Genomic DNA, 12,136 nt, shown 5'->3' with positions numbered 1-12,136 from the left:
TTTAGGCATGTAAAGAACACGAAGCCTAAAGGAGAGAGTTAGATATAAACTTGTCTGTGAGATTTTGAATTAAAAATCTCAGCGTCGCCTTCCTAAATTTTCCGGCGATCCTTCGCTGTTCTATTTTTCTGTTGCCCCTTGGTTTAACCCATGAGCAACACTCCCTTCCTTCCTCCTTAGTTTGACCTTTAACCCACAGTCGAAACCCTAACTAGTTCTCTCTGTTTCTTTCAAATCTCTCTATGTTCGTGAATAGGGTTTTCAACCATAGAGAGACATATACTGTTCTATATATACGCTTATAAAACACAAACCCTAATCCTAATTATATTACAAGAATACAAGGAAAATATAATTAAATTCTATAACTAAGTCGACTAACCCACAATGTGATTACCTAAACAAAAATAAACCTTAATGTAACATTATTAAGAACTTACAATTAAATTACCCTCATAACCTAATTAAACAATTAATGAAAACAAATAAACAAATTAATGAAAACAAATAAACAAATTTTCACATAAGCATATATATATTCAACTAGCAAATAAATCAATTTAAACATATAAAGAAATTCCACCTAAGCATATAATTACATTAAAACAAATATGAAATTAAACAATTAAACAATTAGGCAAATAATCAAATCAAATAAATAAAAATGCAATAAAATGATTAATAAAATACCGAGACTATCCTTTTAAAATTAGGGGTATTACAGTCCATTACTACTGTGACGACCCTGGTTTTTAGGCCAGCGTGTCCTGTGATGAACCGTAAGGATGATCCGATAACGGATCCGAATGCGGAAGCGAAAACAGAAAACAAAACTCTAAGAAGTCAAAGTTACCTTCCATGAGGTCGTGGAACTCAACAAGAACTGATGCGGAAGCAAAAGATTGAAAATATGACAAATAAGCCCCCAGGGGCAAAATAGTCATTCCCAAAAACTATAGATTCGGGTGCCACCGAGCACACCGCTGGAAGGACAACGAAAAAGTAATCAAGATAGACTCAAGAATCGCATGATTCAGAGTCCGAACGAAGGAGAAACGGCATGACGAAGAAAAACAAGCACTTAAAGCAAAAAGGGTAAACTGGTAATTATCCAGGAAGAACCGGATGCAACCGAGCACACCGTTGGAAAGACAGCGAAAAATTAGTCAAGTTCAAAAAAAAATTCACTTGAATCGGAGTCCGGACGAAGGAGAAAAACCCAAAAGAAGAATTGACGTCGCGGCAGCCCGATGAGGGGCCATGGCGCATACGGCGCCCATGCGCGAGCCCACCGGCATGCACGCCGGCTCCCAAGGACATGGCTGGTGGCAGCCCTTGGTTGCTGCTACATTTTTTTTTTATCTGCCCAGAACTAAGGCTTGAAACGGAGGTCAAGACGAGTTTTTCTGGAAAAACACAAAGAAGAAACCCTTCCTAAAATCGAGTTTTCTACCCGACAACTAGGACGGAATCGAAAAAAACTCACTGTGAAATCCCAAAAATGCCCCTAGATTAGAACTGAACAAGAGGGTCATAAAGCTGCTAAATGAAAATTGGAAGTTGAAACTTCACGAGGGATTTCCGGTACCAAGACGACATTTTCTGGAAAAACACGAAGAAGAAACCCCCCCTAAAATCATGTTTTCTATTCAACCATGTCAAAAGAAGAAAATAAAACTGATGTGAAAGGTCCATAATGCCCCTAGATCAGAATATGCAAAAAAAATGCGAAATGAATTCACAAGAGGCTCAAAACACAAACGATAAGGTTTTGCCCGGAAACAACCATGCACGCAAACGTAACTTACCTATTTAGACGCACTACAATGGTCCATGGCTTAAAAATATAGCCGATACAAAATCCGACCCCCCAACGGGCAAAAAGGCAAAAATGGACTTGGAATGGAAAACATGGAATCCAAAAATGCAAAACGGGATCAAATGACCGTTTGGCCCTTGGCCACACTTCATACAAGATTAATAAGACCCTATGAAAGAATGAAAATGGAATTCCCACACCCAATGCAACCGTGGTGAAGCAATGACTTGCGATTTTTCAAGTTTTTCATAACATTTCATGAAGTTAAAAAGTTGCATAGAATACAATATACATGTCATTGGCCTCTGACCTCATCTCATACATATCAAATACATTGAAAGGAGTGTACTTAAGTACATATTACATGGAATCAAACATACATATTTTGACATATAAGTCTACAAAATGACATTTCATGCTAACATTTGCATGAAATGAAAACTTGAAAGCTACTCGACATCCAAGGAATGCTAGGCTTCACGAACCAAGTCTTCGTACCTGAAATATTCCCCAGTATCGTAGGGGTGAGTAACATAAAGCTACTCGTAGGAGATGAGCATGCATCGACCTAGCATTTTACAAATTTATCACCTTAAGGTAAAACATGTGTAAGGGTCTCATGCCACCTAACGTCTATGTCCAAGTGAGACTCGGGGAGCATCCTAAGCTACCTTAGAGTCTAAGCAACAAGAATCATGATATAAATACATGAATGAAACAAATCAAAGTTGGAGTAATCCGATTAACACAACGAGTTTATAGTTACCACGGATCACATTATCAATGTAATTGAACAAAGTCTAGAGGAATCCATACAACATGACAAAAGCATATTTGAATACAAGTTAACAAGAATTACATTATCCACGCAATTCAACAACAAAAGAGGATGTTATACAATGCAACAAGGTATAAGTTCTCAAAACCATCAACTTAGAATCTGAAGCACAAAATAACAGTAGTGGGTCATGCCACCTAACATCTAAGTTCTAAATGAATCAATAGGATCATTCCTAAGCTATGTCAGAACGTCAAAACACAATTTTCAATATCGATGTAATTTAACCAACATTGGAATTTCCAATACAACGCATAAAGCACAATTTCGCAAAGTTAACATCCTGTAACTTAAAATGGAACGACAAATAAGAAACAACAAGTTACAACATCATCTAGTTATCAACTTGAAAATGAAATGCGAAATCAAACAAAGTGGATACTCGGATGTCACGCCGGATCAGACCGACAACATAGTTACTTTAGGGTTACTAGCCCATGGGTAACCTCCCTATGTGCGCACTAGACTATATATAGAGGGACTATCCCCCGTACTAGAACCACGTCCTAGCCATAGTTAAACAACGACATTCCCAAGTTTCCAAAATCAACAAGTTATGCAACAACGTATACATTAACAGGAATATGCAAGATAATCAACTATCTACTAAGCACAACCAAATTTGGAAACCTATACAATACATGCTCTAAATCCACAACTAATATGATATGATGAATGTCGAATCTTCAGTGTGCGATTCGTTACACGCTATGCATGAAAGATGTTAAACACGAAGTGTGCAAATCATTACACAAGGCAACAATATATTCAATAAGGAAAACATATTATCACGAATACAAATATAGCAACTATGTTATCCAATGTTCAAAACATAACCAAAGGAATATACAACAAGTCTAAGTCCATGATTTGAATATAGAAACCACTTTTAAAACACAACTAGATCATGGAGCAAATTGATAGAATTTAAATAGATAAACACAATTAAATTCTCTAGATTTCGATTCAATTCCAAATAACCTCAATTTAGTATATGTTAAAGGACATGGCATGGTCATCACCTATATCCATTCTAAAACTCAATTAGGTTGTTGGAACAACAAAGTAGAACTTTAATTAAATCATGCTAATTTAAATCCCAAGGTTCTAAAACAATTTCAGATAGTCCCAATTTAATATATACTAGTAAACAAGTCATGGCCAATACAAATATCAAGTTAAAACCTTAATTAAGCTATTGGGACCACAAAATAGATTTTAATTAATTCTTTTAATTAAAATCTCTAAATTTTCAAACTTAACCAAATGCTCTCAATTTAACATATCTTAGAGAATATGCCAAGGACTAATGTAATATCACATTACAAGTTTATTTCATTCAATTTAAGACCATGTGACTTAACCTTTCACTAAAGTTAAATATAAATTAAAAGTTGCAATTCTCATGCAATTAACCCCAATTTAATATATGTGAACAACCACACCAAAGCTTAATTGTCTAGCATGCCACAATACAATTCCAAGTTGTATATCACCATGAGGATTAAATCTTAAACATGGAATTTGATTAAATAAAAGGTTTCAAAACCTAACAGAATATTCTAAATCAAATATATGTGAAGCTATATGGCATGTAAATCAAGAATATCAAGTCGGAATTTAAATAGAGTGAATAGTGCACTCGGGGCAAATTAATTAATCAAATTAATTAATAATTACTAATTTTCAAAACACCTCCAATCACTTTCAAATTCAACTATGTTGGAGAGCATGCTAAGGCCTAATTTAATATGCTAACACATATTGATTTTAAGCTAGTTAAGGCCATGTGAATTAATCTTTCACCTAAGATAAATATCAAATAAAATCTTTAATACTTATTCAAATGTTCCAATTTTAATACATGACAATGAGCATATCAAGGGGTAATATAAAATCATGCTACATGTTTAAACCAAGTCATGAGCAACCAGGAAAATTAGATCCCGTACAAGAAAAATAAATAATAAAATCTCTAGATTTTATATTTAATCATGCAAACAAGTAGTATAAGCATCACAAGCATGCTATATAACAAGAATTTAAACCTAAAACATCCCCTACCTCAATTTGAGATGAAAATTCCAAAGGCCCACCAAAATAAAAGTGCTCCGAATTCGACGATACCGAGAGGTTTTGTCGGGGACAACGCCGTGAACAAGAATCCGCAAGAAGCCCCATGAAAATCATAACTTGACCTCAAAACCAAACTCAAGAAATGGTCAAAACTGAATTCTAATAAAGGGGAAAGGTAGAGCACGGCGAGGGGAACAACAAACGTTAAGGCCGAAGACTTTCCATCAAGGAAAAGTGAACCAAAAGAGGAGAGAGAAGATGGCAGCACCCCTTGGGCTGCCATGGGAGCTCCAGGTCGTGCATGAAGAGGGGAGAAGATGAAAAATGAAATATCTCACCCCCCTTTTATAGAAATCTCAAAAAGTGCCCCGAACGGGCCTCGCCGGGTCCGAAAAAGTAAAATTTGAGCAGACGCGCTCAAATGGAAAAACTTTGTGAACAAAAAAGATTCAAAATGATAAAATATGAACAACAGACGAAATGGCATCAAAAACTGAGTCCCGAGCAAAAAGTTATGCCCAAAACAAGTTTGGTGAAAACCGGGGCCAGAAACCCTGAAACTGAAAAACATCGACCAAGAGGAAATTTCAAGAGTACACAACTCGACGAAATGTGAAAATGAATCCCGTACGAGGATCCAGGCTCAAACAAGACATTTTGCAAAAACTTTCATTAATTGCACAATGGCCCCTACAAAAAGGGTTAACTGCGAAACTGCCCCAGAATGAAAATATCTTCCAAAAGATATTTTCTTAGATGCCCCTAAAATAAAATATCTTCAAAAGATATTTATGAAAAACACCCTAAGAAATGAAATTAATTCCAAAGATTTATGCATCCATGCCCCTATGGACACCAGGAGCAACCAAAGTACTTTCTTGCAAAAGTAAAGATACGTATTTCGAGGAAACCACTCAAGATGAAGGCACGTGAAGTCAAAAACCAACTCTGAGCATGAGAAGTGAGGTTGTGCCAACAATGTGACAAATGGGGAAAAGACATAATAGGGAAAAGGACGAAATAGCGCATAGTGTCTAAAAACGAAAAATGCGAAAATGTCTCGATCCTCAATGGAAGTTGTCAATTCACATGAAAGAGTCTCAGAAACCAATTCTGAGCACTCAAGATGACACTAAGTGACACGAAACAGAGCTCAGAAAGGAAAATTAAACGAAAAAAATTCATTCGTAAAATTTCAGGAAAAAGGAAAGGAAGGCAAATGACTGGGTCGTTACAACTACTATCCAAATTCAACTCCTTTTAAAATTAAAATAAAACAAAACAAAACAATTTCAACATTTAACTTAACAAATAAGTAACTAAACATAAATCATTTAAGCAACCAAAACACCCAATTAAATCAAATAAATCAGATAAACAACAATTAAAACAAATAAGCATATAATCATGTAGCCACATAAACACATAGTCACGTAAGCACATAAAATACAATAAAATAAATAATTAAATCCCTTTTATATCCTTTTAAAAATTAGGGGTATTACAGGCATTTGCTTGTTGTTTCGATCAGCTCTTGTGGTCGTTCGGCTTTTTGGGACTTTATCAATTTTTTGATCAAGCCTGATAGGGCACTCGGCTTTTTGGGCCATTGCCTGTTGTTGCAATCAGCTCTTATGGTTGTTCGGCTTTTTTGAACTTGATCATTTTTTTTTATCAAGCCTGATGGGGCGTTCGGCTCTTTGGGCCTTCGCCTGTTGTTACGATCAGCTCTTTTGGCCGTTCGATTTTTTTAGACTTGATTAATTTTTTTATCAAGCCTGATGGGGCGTTCAGCTCTCTAGGCCTTCGCCTGTTGTTGTGATCGGCTTTTATGGCCGTTTGGCTTTTTTTGGACTTGATCAATTTTTTTATCAAGCCTGATAGGGCGTTCGGCTCTTTAGTCCAATGCCTGTTGTTGTGGTCGGCTCTTGTGGCTGTTCAACTTTTTTTGGACTTGATCAATTTTTTTATCAAGCCTGATGGGGCGTTCGGCTCTTTAGTCGAATGCCTGTTGTTGTGGTCGACTCTTGTGGTTGTTTAACTTTTTTTGGACTTGATCAATTTTTTTATTAAGCCTAATGGGGTGTTCAGCTCTTTAGGCCATTGCCTGTTGTTGCAATCAGTTCTTGTAGCCGTTCAGTTTTTTTTTTTCTTTTTTTCTTTTTTTTTCTTTTGGTCCTTTGAAGAAGTGAATAATTTAAAGGGGAAAGATCCTTTTAAAACGGGCTATCGTAATCAGAAATGGGTCTGTCCCTTAATAATGGGACGCCTGCTGCTAATGGGCCCATTATTAAGGGGTTCGGCCCTATGATATCAAAGTCGGGTGGTTAGACTTTAATAATAGAGAAAGATTTTCCTTGCTAGTCAAGTGGGACACTTAGTTGAAAGGAAACAACTTATTTGAAAGGATATGACTCCAAAAGAAAGCGGGGAAGGCTCTAAATTAAGAATCCCTTGATAGTGGGCTGTGACTATCCATGGATCACATAATTTAGGGCCCCTCACCCACTGATTATATACCCAATGGGTTGTACTTTAATATTAAAGGGAATTTTTGCTTTTTGGTCAATATGGGACCTTGGTTTAAAAAAGGAAACAACTTTATTTTAAAAGGTGAGGGGAGCGTAGTGGAGACCTCTGATAATGGGGCATTTGATAGTGAGTTTACCATCAATGGGTTCCCATTATCGTAAGGTCCCACTCGCTAATTTGTAAATGAACCATGTATGTTATAGAAGTAGCATAGAGGTCCATTTTTTCATCGATGTGATACATCATTTGAAGGTGGAATTGTTTTTTGTCTTTTTTGAAAAACAAAAAGTGTGAAGGGGAGACCCACGATAGTGGGTACCTTTGTGGGTTTCCTACTATCAGGGGGTCCCCTTCACTGTTTATAAGTTGTATTATTTTTATTTAAATAATACTGAGGAGCCTTATTTTTAGACGATGTAGGACATTTTGAAGAAAAGACAAAAAATAACTTTATTTATTCGCCAAAATAAAGTATTGGAAAACAATGTACGATTACTTTATTAAAAATATCTTTTCAATTGCATCGCATTTCTTGGCTTGGCCATTTTTGTGCCATCTAGGTACTGGAGTCTGTATGTGAGATGACCCTGGTTTTTCAAGCCAGTGCGTCCTGTGAAGAACAGAAGTTCGACCCAAAGTTTGACCCGATAACGGATCCGAATGCGGATGCTAAAACATAATCATGCTCTCTAGGGATGTACATCGTCCCTAGGATACCTAAGTGACCTTCCGTAAAGCCACGGAACTCAACGAGAATGAATGCGAAAAAAAAAGAGTAAATATAGACTAAGTAATGCCACAAGGGTAAAATGATCATTTCATCCAGAAACAAAGTCTCTAGAGATGTACGTCATCCTTAAGACACAAGCGTGACTTCCATGAAGTCACTGGACTCGAAGAGACAAAGTACGGGAGCGAAGTTTTAATAAAAACGAACAAGTTTAGCCTTAGGGGCAAACTGATAATTTTACATAAAGATTCGGGTACTACCGAATACACTTTTGGATATATATGATACCCCCGGATTTCCGAATGCGGTTTGGACAGGCCCACGCCCGAATACCCGAGGATATCAAAAACAAAATCGGCAATAAACGAACACAGAGTACAAAAGAATAAAGAAGAATAAATAAAATGCTGAAAAGAAACTAAAATGATAATCTAATAATAAACCTCATAATATATTTTCATTAATTAATAAACTCTTCTGATACAATTGATCCTTGGACCCCTAGAAAATCCAAACTAAACAAATGACAGCAATAACTGTCTAAATTAGGAAACTGAATCATAAAGGAACTCCTATGTAGCATCGGAATAATGAAGTAGACTGATCCCCGCTCGACTGATCCCCGCTCAGCAAGAATAACCTCTACTACTGACGAATACCTGAAAAATAATGGTGGGTCAGGCCCACAAACAAGTTCTACTCTACTACAGTCCAAGCAGAGATACGATACACGTATACATCCTAGTCAATCCAACAGTAACTAGTAGTCCGTATATATATATATATACACTAAAGGAACCTCACTAGACTATAGGGTTGTCTCAACCTGAATAGTAGGCAACATGCAAAACGCACATATAGTGGGCATGAGTACCTAGAACTACCAGGGTACACAACTACACTATATCTAGCTACACATCCCTGGCGATATACGGGCCCTAACCACTGATCCTGAAACTCAGCTCATATCATGGCACCATACTTATATATATATATAATTTAGTAACCATCCTATCCAGTATAAATTAATCCTCCATTAGTCATTCAACTTATTCAGCTGACCTGACTTGAATATAAGTAGGACTTAACATTTTAGTTAATCCATTCCCTTATATAATAAATTAATCTTCCATAAGTCATTCAACTTGTTCAGCTAACCTGACTTGAATATAAGTAGGACTTAACATTTTAGTTAATCCATTCCCTTATATAAAATAGGTAGGACTTAACTGATAAGTTAATCCGTCCCTAGAATGCCACCGTCCCATACTGGTGCATTAAACCACACAATCCAACAATTGATGTAATGTAACGATTAAAGAAATACATCAAACAATCTAGAAATAACTATAATAATATAATATCAAGTTATCACAAAATAGGAATGACTTATTAATTATTTAAGCTTCCTATATCATATGTCTTACACAAACTGAATCTTATACATGATGATATTTTATTATACTGTCAAATAAGTATTCTCCATATCCAATTCATCCTACACATTTAATCTCAATTGCTAAAACATATTAAAAAATTAAATTCATTCGTTTGTTTAAAACATTCAAATAGCAAGTATCATTATGATTGAGTCTATTTAAATTTATTTAAACCCAAACATAGTTCCTATTTTATGTTTAGGAATCCTAGGCATGTTTCTACGTTCCATCATTCCACAGATATGAAAAATACATAATTTAAACATGTAAAAATTCACAAAATCATGCATTTATCAATTCATAACACAAAAACAGATATGAACCAAATTCATAAAACCTATGTTCTAATCCAATTAAAGATGCATAATTATTTAATTTTATGTGTTTAATAAATCCTGAAATTTCCTAGGCATGTACAGAAACACGAATCAAAAGGAAAGAGATAGAAGAAGAACTTGCCTTAAACTTTCAGATCAAAAATTAAACTTCTTCATCCTTGATCTTCTCTCTACAGGGTTTTTCTCCTTCTTCCTTTCTTTTCCTCCTTCCCTCTCTAACTCTCTTTCTCTAGAATGTATCACGTGAATATTTCTAACCCCCTTTTACAACCTATAGCTATATATTTATAGGCTAAATAAAATAACCCTAACCCTTTTCCTAATCCAAGTCAACTTAAAAAAATATATATATTAAAATATTAAAAAGGTAAGTAAAATATGTTAAGTATATAATTTATGTATAATTTTATTAAATAAATAAATTATACACATCCCATTATTTATTAATGGATTATCTAATAATACTTAAGTTACCATAATATTATAAAGTAACTTAAAACATAACACGTATCAAATCTATGTATATTTTTATTATTTAAATATAAAACATATACATCAGATTAATTATTACTACCCAAGTTACAATAAAAGTAATTAATAAACTACTTTCCCTTTTATATATATTTAAAAGGTAAGTAAAATATGTTACGTATATAATTTATGTATATCTTTATTAAATAAATAAATTATACACATCCCATTAATTATTAATGGATTATCCAATAACACTTAAGTTACCATAATATTATAAAGTAACTCAAAACATAACACGTATCAAATCTATGTATATTTTTATTATTTAAACATAAAACATATACATCAAATTAAATATTACTACCCAAGTTACCATAAAAGTAATTAATAAATTACTTTCCCTTTTATGTATGTATATAATATATATCTATATATATACATACACAACTATACATGGGTAATAATCTATACACATCCAACTTCCTATCAAAGTAGTCCATGGGACCCAATTGGTTGGCCCATTACTACTAACCATAACCATAAAAGAAAAATAAAATAAAATAATAAAAGAAAAGAAAACATTTAATTTACAATTAATCAAAACACCATTTAAGCACATAATCTAATTAAACAATTAACACATAGACAAATACAAATAATACATAGACACATAATCAAATAATTAAGTAATACCTAATTCAATTAAACACATAAGCAATTAGTCAAATAATCAATTAAATAATTAAAAATACAATTAAAACAAATAAATAAATACCGAGACTATCCTTTTAAAATTAGGGGTATTACATTCTTCCCCCTAACAAAAGGAATTCCGTCCTCGGAATTCGCCCTTACTTTCTTCCATTATATTTGGAAACTATGAGCGAAAAACATCCTCCTATTCCCAAGTAGACGCAACCTCACTATAAGGGCTCCACTTAACTCCAATATACCAAATGGTATACATAGTTCCTATATTGTAAGAAACACAATAATCATACAATGCATAGGTTGTATTAAACAACAACATAATCCTCTTATTTTGACAAAGGAATGATCTACATACCTCCAAGTGCCATAGAATATACGCACAAACTCCTATGCACCCAGCGCTAATAATTTGGTAACACTAATCCAGAGGCGACTACCTCAATTGTGAAACACAATCCTCTAAAAGTCAATGTAATAAGTAAAATTGACCTTTCTCTAAAAATCGTCTCTCTTCCTATATGGAAAACAGATCAAGCAAACTACTCCCTGATAGAAAAACTCTAGTATACGAGTTCAACAATTTACAACATCCCACTGTCTCCTCCCAACCACGCGCAGTTCAAGACAAAGGGAAGTACCACTTTCCAACATATTTTTAAATGAAGTCGAGGTCTGATTGTACAACTCTTACTTCCATTTCCAACCAACAAATGAGAGGTATGCATTGTGAAAGATACAAAACCTCCAAAGTTGTCACACTAACCTCCTTGTGCCAACAATATCACAAACAAAATTCCGACAAGTGAAGTAAACACTTCCAACTGTTCATGAAAATCTAGGATATACGCCTCAAACATATCCTTTATGGTTTAATTTAATCTCTTGATTAATTCCTCCGTCTATAGATATGAAGTAGAGCTGCTACTCCAAAATCTTCATAAAGCTCCTTCGAAATAGCACTTTGCATCCATTATAATGGACATCCACATGCTATAACACCACTATCACTGAACTATAAAATTACTATAACTTTCTAAAATAAGCATCACTCAAATTTATATCCTCAAGCGATCTTTCTCAATCCACCACTCGGATTCCATATGGAAAATTGAAATTCCAAATCAATGTTGATCCTTCCCAACAACCATCACTCCTGTTTAGTTCAACTTCCATATTTGT

The sequence above is a fragment of the Cornus florida genome, unplaced genomic scaffold, assembly GCF_030987335.1.
Source record: "Cornus florida cultivar Cherokee Brave unplaced genomic scaffold, ASM3098733v1 CherokeeBrave_3.0.0_Hap2_Chr06, whole genome shotgun sequence".
NCBI classification, from domain to species: Eukaryota; Viridiplantae; Streptophyta; class Magnoliopsida; order Cornales; family Cornaceae; genus Cornus; species Cornus florida.
This window is presented reverse-complemented; position numbering follows the sequence as displayed.